Source organism: Cydia strobilella, chromosome 13 (genome assembly GCF_947568885.1).
Source record: "Cydia strobilella chromosome 13, ilCydStro3.1, whole genome shotgun sequence".
Classification (NCBI taxonomy): domain Eukaryota; kingdom Metazoa; phylum Arthropoda; class Insecta; order Lepidoptera; family Tortricidae; genus Cydia; species Cydia strobilella.
The window spans coordinates 12,855,914-12,867,381 of NC_086053.1; the positions used below are offsets into that span (position 1 = coordinate 12,855,914).

General features: G+C 42.1%; 1 protein-coding gene across 1 annotated transcript in view; it reads right to left on the reverse strand.

Moving 5' to 3' along the window:
• LOC134746811 (beta-1,4-N-acetylgalactosaminyltransferase bre-4-like) overlaps window positions 1–10,501 on the reverse strand; it is a 307,984-nt gene extending 297,483 nt beyond the window's left edge. Inside the window, exon 1 of the mRNA XM_063681368.1 lies at window positions 10,212–10,501. The gene's annotated coding sequence lies outside the window, so the exon portion shown is untranslated. The remainder of the gene's footprint in view (window positions 1–10,211) is intronic.
• Between the last annotated feature and the right edge of the window lie 967 nt (window positions 10,502–11,468).

Below are 11,468 nucleotides of genomic sequence, written 5' to 3' on the forward strand. Positions count from 1 at the left end.
GTGGTCGTGGCGGCGGCGGCGGCGGCGGCCCGCACTCGTCGCTCGACTCGCTGGTGTCGGGCGCGGTGGCGAATTCATCGCCCGACGACAATTGCGAGGAGACGGACGAGGCGGGCGAGGGTGGTGGACGTGCGTTGGTTGTGGTAGACGCTTGTGGACGCGTTTTACTCCGTGTGATCATTTTCTCTCTTTATCTTTCGACCATTGTTTGTCGGCTAGTTTTGTACATATGTAGTTACATTTTTGCGGTCACGTATCCTTTGCGAGTGTCGCAAATGTGAAGAGGTAACTTTTCCACAAGAATGTACAAGGAAAATGTAGAAAAAGCCAGTAAAAACATATTTGATTAAAAAGAAAAGGAAAATTTTGTAAAAAACGCGTCTGACGTTGACAGCGTCATTTTTTTTTAAAAATCGTATTATTATTATTATTCTCTTTATTTATTATTTTTCTTACGTTAGGTTTTTTATAATATGCATATAAAAGTAAAATATAAAAACACTTACAAAACAATACAAAATACATATAAACAAATTATAAAAAACCTAACCTAGGGTGCCGCCAGCAGCGGGGCAGGGCCCAAGCTGCCGGTGGTCAGGGCCGCAGAGAGAGGAACCGGCGGACTATCCGCGCCGTGTCCAAGATCACCGCCTTCTGCATCTGACCCTTGATCCAACCACCTAGCGAGAGTCTCTCAAGGTGTTGGTCGAGACTCTTCGCTATGAGACCGTTCGCTGAAACGACTATCGGGACAATGATCGTCGAATCAACATCCCACATGGCGGTTATCTCGTGAGCCAAGTCTAGGTACTTACTGGACTTGTCCTTCTCGGCTTTCACGAGATTCTCATCATGGGGGATGGTGATGTCGACGAGCACGGCCCGGCGCTGCGATCGATCTATTATCACAATGTCAGGCTTATTGGCTACAATAGTCCTGTCAGTGATAATAGATCGATCCCAATAGAGCGTGGCACGACCATTCTCGAGAACTGGCACAGGTAAATACTTGTAGTACGGTACTTCGCAGTCCACAAGGCCGTATAGAAGAGCAAGCTGCTGGTGAATAATCCTGGCTACGAGATTATGTCTGTGCAAGTACTCGCCGTTAGCAAGATGAGAACAACCGGAAATGATATGCCTGAGTGACTCTCCGGGACGGCGGCATGCCCGACAAATGTCGACCGTACCGTCCTTCAGGATATATTTCCGATAGTTGTTCGTCATCATAACTTCGTCCGCAATTGCACAGGCAAAACCCTCGGTTTCTCCGAAGAGGTCCCCGAATCGTAACCAGTTCACCGACGCGAGCAGGTCTACATCGGGTCCCATGAGGACCTTGTAGAACCGCCCGTGTAGCACCTTACTCTCCCATACCGCCTTGCGGCCCGCAGCACTTTGTACCACAGGTTTGTGCCAGTTCTCGTTTGCCAAGGAGAGCGGCGTGAAGTGCCCGTCCACTGCCACCACATCACGATGCATCCCACACTCGTTGTTAAGGAAATAATTCCTGAGATTGCACACCTCGCGGTTGTGGAGATCTTTGGCGTTAAGGAAGCCTCGACCTCCACACTTCCGTGAGATGTACAATCTCATAACTGACGAGCGTGGGTGTAGCATACGGTGTGTGGTGAGTAGTAGACGGACCCTCCGATCCAGGGCGTCCAGCTCGGTCTGAGTCCACCTTAGTATGCCAAAGGAGTATATGAGTATGGGCATTACCCAGGCGTTGAAGGCGCGCACTTTATTGCCTCCTGACAAAAGACTGTTAAGGACTTTTGTGAGCCGACTGAAAAAGCGCTCCTTCACCGACCGTCTAATACCCTCGCCCTCAATACCCAACGACTGTGACATACCAAGGTATTTATAGGTTTCTGATTCAGAGATAGATCTGAAAGACATTGTCTCAGAAAGTTGTAAATTTGTTGAATTTACAACCTCCCCCAGCTGTACATGCATAACCGCACACTTATCGACACCAAACTCCATTCTGATGGCGGTACTGAAAACTTCTGTGGTTTTTAATAGCACCATCAAGTCTTGGTTATTTGGCGCAAATAGCTTGAGGTCATCCATGTACAGAAGGTGAGAAATGACTTCACCCTCTCTCCGAAGCTGGCAACCTAACCCTGAATCCTTCAGCAGGGTGCTGAGGGGATTCAGAGCTAGGCAGAACCACAGGGGACTCAGACTGTCACCCTGAAATATTCCTCGCTCGATCCTTATAAAGTCCTGCGGGCCAGGGCGGTCATCTCCACCTCCTGGTTGACGAAGGACTGTGATCCACTGCCTCATACACGCACTTAGGAAGGATATTAAAGCTGCATCAAGTTTATACAGCTCCAATACCCTTCTCAGCCATGAGTGAGGCACCGAATCATAGGCCTTCTTATAGTCAATCCAGGCGGCCGAGAGGGCCCCCTTGTTCCGTCGAACTTGCTGGCATATGGTCATGTCTATGAGGAGGAGCTCTTTAGTACCACGGGACCCAACCCTACATCCATTTTGAGCGGAGGCCAAAATGTTGTTAGCGACAATGTGCGCGTTAATTTTTGCTCTCAAAATGGATGTAAGGAGCTTGTAAAGTGTAGGCAAGCACGTGATGGGTCTATAGTTCTTTGCTTCCGTGGTACTACCGGACTTGTAGAGCAGGAAGGTTACACCAGTTGTTAGGGAAGGTGGGAGGGAACCGAGCTCTAGGGCTTGTTGGAACTGCGTTGCCAACCGTGCGTGCGAGCATCGAAACCATTTTAGCCAGAAGTTGTGCAATCCGTCCGGTCCAGGACTTTTCCAGTTCTGGGTCGTACGAATGGCACAACTTATGTCATCGGGGCTGATGGTGATAGCCCCCATAGGTTCGATGTTCTCGCACTCACGTTCGACAACGTCTATCCAACCGCCCTCCGTGTGTTCCACAGGCACTGACCAGATGCTACGCCAGAAATCAGTCATGGCAGTAGCATCCGGTAGCCGCACGTCGGACACACGAGAGTCGGCTTCCTCCCACCTTCGGTACACCTTCCTTTGGTCACTTTGAAAAAGACGATTCTGCTGGAATCGATCCACACGCTTTCTGTAGCGGCGAATACGGTTTGCCCATGCATAGACTTTCTGCTTTAGAAAGTCGATGCGCTCTGTGACATTGGCCATGTAGTCGCGGGGCCTGACATCCGTCCCCGCGAACGCCTGGTTCACAAAGCGCATTACTCGGGGGCGGTTGTTGCCCCCCCTAAAGCAGATCAGCTTTGCAATGAGAGTCCTAAACGAGCTGATACGTCGCTCAATCCGCGCTTGCCATGCAGGGACACCTCCGGCGGTCCTAGGTGCACGTTCAGCGTCCGGAAACTTGACTCGAGCAACACGGCACGCCGCGATGGCTCCGCAGTACATGATCGAGTGCGTATCATCTAAATCTTTACTAGTCCGTAAATGTGGCTCTAGTAAAGCGTTTAGGGCTCCCACTAGCGCTAGATTGCGTCTATTTATAGGCAGACGTGGTAATCGTGGCCTAGAGTTGGTTGTGGCGCGATACTGCGTAATCGTCTCTTCCAAAGTCCTCCTCAGTTGCTCATTGGCAGATGTACTCACGCTCTGACTCGCAAAATCCCCCTCGTCGGTACTAAAATCAACCCGCGGCGCCCCCGGTGCCAGGTCGGGTGCGGGCACCGGATCCGGCGACGTGGCGGGCAGATCTCGCACCGAGGCGGAGGCTGCGCGAGCAGAGAGAGCCTCCAGGCGAAGCCGATCAAGTGTCGCATCATCCAAACGCTTTAGCCGCTGAATGACGCGCACCTGATCCGATAATCGTTGCTCCGACACGGTGATGGTGGGTTCAAGAACCTGAAACAGTGGCAGTATTCTTGAACGATACGCGGATAGCTGTGTTCCCCCCTCTGTAGCCCCATAATAGGCGCGCATGACATTCTCATTAATGGATTGAGACCATCTCATGCGACGCACTATACCACCGGCAGCGGGAGCCGTGGGCGGGGCAGGATGTCCCGCAGGCCCCAAGCGTGCCGGCAGCGGTGGCCGCCCTCGTCGCGCAGGTGGTCGTGGCGGCGGCGGCGGCGGCGGCCCGCTCTCGTCACTGGACCCGTCTGTGTCAGGCGCCGTTGCAAACTCGTCGCCTGACGACGATGTGGACGAGGAACTGGACGAGGCGGGCGGGGGTGGTGGTCGTGCGCTTGATGTTACCGCTTTAGTTCGACTCCTTGTTATCATTTCAAATAATTATGTAGTTTTGCCGGTGAAGTATGACAAATGTCAACACGGTTGTAATGCGACTGCGACCCATGGTCGCGGTGTCTACAATGAAAAATATCAATTGTCCGCATGGTGTAGTAATAACTCGGTTCACACATGAGTATTTATCACTATTTTAGGGCAAAAACCACATTTAAAATATATTTTATCAAAAGAAATGTAAAAGGACGTCTGTCAGTGTCAGCGGAAGTTTTTTTTTTTTTTTTTTTATTATTATTATTATTATTATTATTAAAACGAAATATGTCCTTAAAATAGTTATCTTCATAAGGTGTATCCACACCACGCCGCAGTTAACTTTTGTGGAACAACTGTGGAGCAACACTGTGGAGCAGTAAGTAAGTAGGTAAGATCATAAGTTGACTAATGTTACCGTGTTGTTCCACAAATAGTAAATGCGGTGAGAACCGCAAGATTTAGGCAAGCCTGCCAATTTGCACTCTTTTGCCGCTTTAAACTACGATGCGACTAAGTCGCTAGAGTTTCACCTACAAAAGACTAATAGTGCGTAGCGTAACGTGCAATCATTTACGCTGGAGCACCGAACGAAACGCAACCGTCACTGTCGCATTAATATGGAAGAGTGATAAAGAGAGATGACTACGATACGCTACGGAGCGTTAACGATTGGCACGTTGGCTATGCGGTCAGGTACCTACGAACTTGTCAAACGACAAGTTGATCGAGCGATCCAGCCAGGATTTATGCGAAAACTTCGAGAAGCTGACGTAAGCTTTGAAAACATGCAAATTCGAGTCCAACATTTGCGTGCAGTTTCACTTGCATATCGACACCGGAGCTAGTTAGCGTCTGATAGGCGCGATTAGTCGAAGTTTTAAAATGTTGGTTTTCATTTGTTATTGATATTTTATCATTCGCCGCATATTAAACTTTATGTATGTATGTATGTAAACACTTTATTGTACAGAAGACAGAGAACTTTAATTGATGTAATTTTGATAAAATTTTGACATCAATCGCCCGTCCATCTTGGGGTCTTCACACTTACATCAATTAAAGTTTAATTTGGCCTCAAAGGCTTTAAAAAAACTTTGCTTAACAAATACTCAAATAACTTTTATTTCATAAAAAACCACACGTAAATACCTACTCTTTTTGCTCCTACAGAAAGGTCAAACATTTATCATTGCATTAACAAGATAACAAAACAAATACTAAATCGGTAGTCTATCGTAAAGTAAACAAACCTAACTTGAAAACCTTGTATTTTTTATCTAATCTCTCAAACACATAGACGTAGGTGTACGACATTATAAAGGCTAGAAGGAATAGCAGAAGAAAGGAGAGGAGTTTCGATTTGCAGGCCATAGCGGGAGGGAAGGAAGCAGGCGGGGGTCTTCAAGGGAAAGCTGGAAAAAATAAAAAATAAATACCGTCAACCGGGGTGAATAGGGATGGCTGGGGTGAATAGGAACAAAACTTAGAATGTGATTTACTTTACAGACACAAATTGTATCATACCAAAATTACCAAATCTACTATTATTTTCAATCTAATGATACAATTTGTATGGGTATTTTTTAAGAAATTGTCAGGTAAATCACATTTTAAGTTTTGTCCCTATTCACCCCAGCCATCCCTATTCACCCCGGTTGGGGGTATGTATAAAGACATTAAAAAGATATATCCAAACTAGGGTTGCCATAAATATCGATAGGCAAGATATATTCGGTTTGAGCAAGCCACTACTTCGTCCAAATATTCCACTATTTTACCGCCTTTATTGGATAAACAAAAACAGCCCATTCACATTAGCGGTAAGTATGTAAATCACTGCAACTCTGTTTTTAGGGTTCCGTACCCAAAGGGTACCCTCGGGACCCTATTACTAAGACTCCACTGTCCGTCTGTCTGTCACCAGGCTGTATCTCATGAACCGTGATAGCTAGACATTTGAAATGTTAACAGATGATGTATTTCTGTTGCCGCTATAACAACAAATACTTCAAACAGGATAAAATTAATATTAGTAGGGCTCCCATACGACAAACGTGTTTTTTTGCCGTTTTTTGCGTAATGGTACGGAACCCTTCGTGCGCTAGTCCGACACACTTGGCCGGTTTTATGCCTTGCACTGCTTATTGTGTAGAGATAATATACTGCTTTAACTTCCATAATTCCATTCGAAGTTATGAAACAATGCTCAATGCAAGTGTCATTCAACACAACATCTATTGATGAATGGACAATGGAATTTATATCTTATGCCATTGCCAATGTGACAAAATACTAATTGCTTTAAGGTTAAGGAATCAGCTGATTTGCGTTGTCTGAACTAACCATTTAAACAGCAAATGAATAGACAGGATCAATATAGTTAAATAGATAAAAAATAGTTTAAAACAGGTATTGTATTTCAAGAGCAATTTAATAAAAAATTATCATCACTTATATGTGGCTTTCCATCAGAAAAGGGTCCTGTGCTCCATGTGCATAAGGACCACACATGCTCCATTGTAAAGCATCTGATGGAATGCCACATATTGTCATATTAATGAGTACACCAAAGATGTGAACAGGTATGGCTTTGAAAATATTTAGTCAACCTTCAAGCATGTAGAACAGTGCAATCTCGTTAATCCGGCACTTCGATAGTCCGGTGTACCCAGTAATCCGGCACTAAAATTGGGGTACAAATGATCACTCTATGTCCTATTTACTATGTACGCTTACATTATCGCACTTCAATCTCTTTATGAATTGCTAAGTTCTAGATAACAGTAGAATTTTCTTTGAATTTAGTATTTTAATAATGTGTATTTCTAAGACATACCACAGAATAACTAATAGTACTACCGTACAGAAAATTCACTCCTTCACAAAAGTCAGATTTAGGTATAAAATTATACCTACACTCGCCGCCTACAAGCAAAATTGAAACTTATAACCGCGCACGAACCGTGAATCTTCTTTGCGCGCCGCAGTTTTATGACCGAGCTGCGAGTGTCGGCACGGGGTTGTCACTAGACAAGTTTTTGTACCTATACCTACTGATTTATTATTTTTAAGATATTTATATGTAGGAATTACAAACGTTGATTCTGTAAACATAAAATTTTTAGCCCGAGATAGTATGTCTGATTCTCACGGAATTAGGTATGCCACAGAAGTACTTATTCCTTTGAAAATATGTCGGTCAATATAGTCCGGAATTTAAAAAATATGTTTTTTTTGCTTCCTACATTATCTTTTATACAGATTAGATCGCGATTTAGGTTTCGAAGCCACTACGTATTTTCAATTTTGCGCGAGCGCCACGTACCCACCCACAACCCACTGCCATATACCTTCCCGGGCGGTGCGCCGGCCAAATATACCTAAACTGCGCAGTGACACCCCCCTGGACATACTGAAAACACATCACAATAATATGCAGATTTGCTCTAACTTCCAGTAATCTTATTGTGTTAGCATTAGTGCCGGATTAGTGACATTGTATGTATTTAATACCTAAATGCAAGTTGGTATATACTGCACTGTTATTAAAATTATAATATTTCAGCCATAATGTCACAATATCTATTGTGATAAGGAATGTAAACTGTGTCATTCAGTTATTATGTGTCTGCTAACAGTTCTAAACACATATGAATACATTATTTGATTAGCTATGCAGGCTCACGCTGATCCCTTACAATAGATTCCTCTAACAATCAACATAGATTAGCACAATCGTCAATGAAACATAAAGATGTGCTAAACAGGTCTTTCTTGATAACAAGAGACATTGATGCATATTGCTAGTTCTTGCAGTATTGTTAGGGTTCCGTACCCAGAGGGTAAAAACGGGAACCTATTACTAAGACTCCGCTGTCTGTCCGTCTGTCACCAAGCTGTGTCTCATGAACCGTGATAGCTAGACAGTTGAAATTTTCACAGATGATGAAACCGCCGCTATAACAACAAATACTGAAAACAGAATAAAATAAATATTGTGGGGCTCCCATTTTTTTGCGTGGTTTTTTTGCCGGAATCCTTCGTGTGCGAGTCCGACTCGCACTTGTCCGGTTTTTCATGTTATAAACTCATATGACGATCATGTTACTAACTAACCAGCGTAAATGAAAGTTATTCTTGAAAGCATAAAAAGCTTAACCAACCTTACAATGATGTTTAAAAACAAACCTTACTGTTCCTTGCATTATAAAAATAAAAAAAATTATGGATTGTAATGAAACTTTGCACATACAATGACATGAGATATATCTAGGTCTGTAATTAGTTTATATAGCTCTAGTATATAAAACAAACTAAATAGAGCAAAGACAAGTTTTGTATGAAAAACTTAAATTCACTGTATTTTTTTACTATTGTATCTGAAGCTACATAAACTAATTACAGACATAGATATACCTTATCCTATTGTAAGTACAAGTACAAAGTTTCAGAGCAATCTAGCTAGTCGTTTTAAAATGAGAGCGTAACTATGTTTGTATGGAGAACCGACCTTGCCGGGGACTCTTAATGTTCATTGTAATAGAAAAATAACACATAAATACATAAATTGGCCGAAGTTATACATAGATATTAGCTATTTTATAAATATTTGCTTACATGTTTATTTCTAAAGCCAAAAGAAGCAGACTATAATGACATGTAAAAAGTATGAAGGCCATAAAAAAAAAAAACAATTGGATTACCTATACAATCTCAGACAGATTATCCCAAACAAATAATTACCAACACGCATATGATAAATAGATGAGACAATGATCAAAGAAACAGATGTAACAAGGTATAGATAAGATAAACAGTATTGACACTACACTGACACTGGTTTGTCCGATAACACTATTGACACAGCTGTGATTATGTAGTGTGGAAGGTTAATGTACCTATTATTGATAGACTATACTTACTGTAGACTATAGTACTTTCAATTAAGTTTCAAGTAAGTAAGTAAATTGTAACTATGGTTGCACAAATCCATTAAATTTGGAAACTAGAGCCATAAATTATATATAAAGTTTAGTAATGATTTTGCATTATCATATTCATAAAACTTGTGGCATAAAGGAACTTAACATTGACTAGACTTATATTGACCGGGATATAGACCGTGATTACCTTTTGTATTATTTGTGAGCTCCCGATATTTCGACGCAGTTACATGCATCATGTTCACGGGTGACTGAAGATAGCGGGTGGGTGTCAAAGTTGTGTAGACAGCGCTCTGTCTACCCTCATTCTTGCGCGTCGGCTGCGTCAATATAAGTCTAGTGAAACTAACCGTGAATCATTCAAAACTTTAACATTGACTAGTTGCTTTCTGCAACACTATGGTCAGTTTTCCTATGACATCAGATATTGTTAAGTGCATAATTGGGTTTCAGCGGAGACCATCTAATGGAATGCATCCTTATAGACACTATTGGAAGGTCATTTCAATATGAACACTGGCTGACTGTAATCAGTTCTAAACTGAAAAGTTCCATCAAGAGACTAGGCAGAATAACAAGTCCAGTAAGCTCCAGAAAAAAAAACAAGTCTGCCTGATAAAAAAAAAACAGGATACCATAAATTGAGTTTATGTTTATTTTTAATACTTGCTATTAGATTATGCATAACCATTTAATACAATTAAGTTTTATTGTAAAATACGACTTGTTAAATTATCACTATAAATGTCCTTGAACTACATTGGAATTTGCGAGATTGTATACATGTTACTAAACAAATCATGTTTTTATACACTTCTTAACATCTATGACATAATAGATATACAAACAGTTCCATTCCAGAATATCCTTTCATTTATTTAATTCATAAAACGACCTTGGATTTTTCCATCCCGAATCTAAGAAGACATGTAAACAATATGCCATTCGCACATGGTAATTATACCTATTCTAAAATTAGAACGACCCGTTCCTTTTTAGAATGCTAGCAAAGAACTAATCGAGTTACAAAATATTGTTACTCACCTTATTATTGCGACGTGATTTTCCTCACAACTTGCACCAAACCGGGAATAAATTTGCACACAAAAACTTGTCTAAAAAACAGCACTAGCGCATATTAGAGACTTTCCCTCGCGCTATTTCGAAAATTTTGCATAAATTTACACACTCTGCGAGTAGTAATTACACAATCGGAACACTAGAAACTGGGGAAACGAAAGAATTACGAACTGCAGTAGAATTGCAAATCCGTAAAAACCACTACTCTGCGATCTTTTGCCGCAAACCGCAGTGTCCAATCAACTGACGTGACGTATGTGTCAGTCTGTCAGATGGCGAAAATCAAAAACCAAATAATGTTGCCAGGTTATTTTTCTACATCCCGCTATTATATAGAGAAAAATGTAAGATAATATTTAATGTATTGTTGTGCTAGATATAATAAGAATTTTGAGATCAATTCCCATTGCTTACATTGTTATTTGTTTTTACACTACGTATTACGTATAGACGCCGTTGTTGTAGACGTCCCCAACAGGACTAAAAAAGTCCCGTGCATATGGCATGCGGGCCCTATCGACCAATGATGGCAATGATATAAGTTTCAGCATTAACTGGCAAATATTTTAAACGACACACCATTTTTGGGGTTGCGTACCTCAACCGGCCGACCACCCACCCACACTGAGCGAACGACGAGCGCGTATGAGGAATGTTATGAAAGAGAAGGAAGCGAAAGAGGTATGTCAGGATCGTAGCAAGTGGAAATCCGTGGTCTCTGCCTACCCCTCCGGGACATAGGCGTGATTATATGTATGTATGTGTATGTATTTGTATGTATGTACCTCAAAAGGAACAAACGGTACCCTTGTAGGATCATTTTATCGTCCGTACATCCGTCCGTCCGTCTGTACGTCCGTCTGTCTGTCTGTCTGTCTGTCTGTCTTGTCAAGACCCTTTATCTCGGGAACGCGTGGAAGTATCGAGTTGAAATTAAATAAAACCATATACTACCATATACCATATATGCTAGTGTATCAAATAAATAATAATAGTCCCTTGAAGCTGTAAAAAAATCAGTTCTAAGTTAACGTAAAGAAAAGGTACGACCGTTTATGCCGCAATAAACGTGTATTTCGACACTCAAGGGAATCATAATTTACATAATTAACATAATTTAGTGACGCGGAATCAAGCGATATCGACCATAACCTATACTTTTCTAAATCCCAGGAAAAAAACATCAGTGTGGCAACTTTGACTCATTGCGTTCCGTTTCAA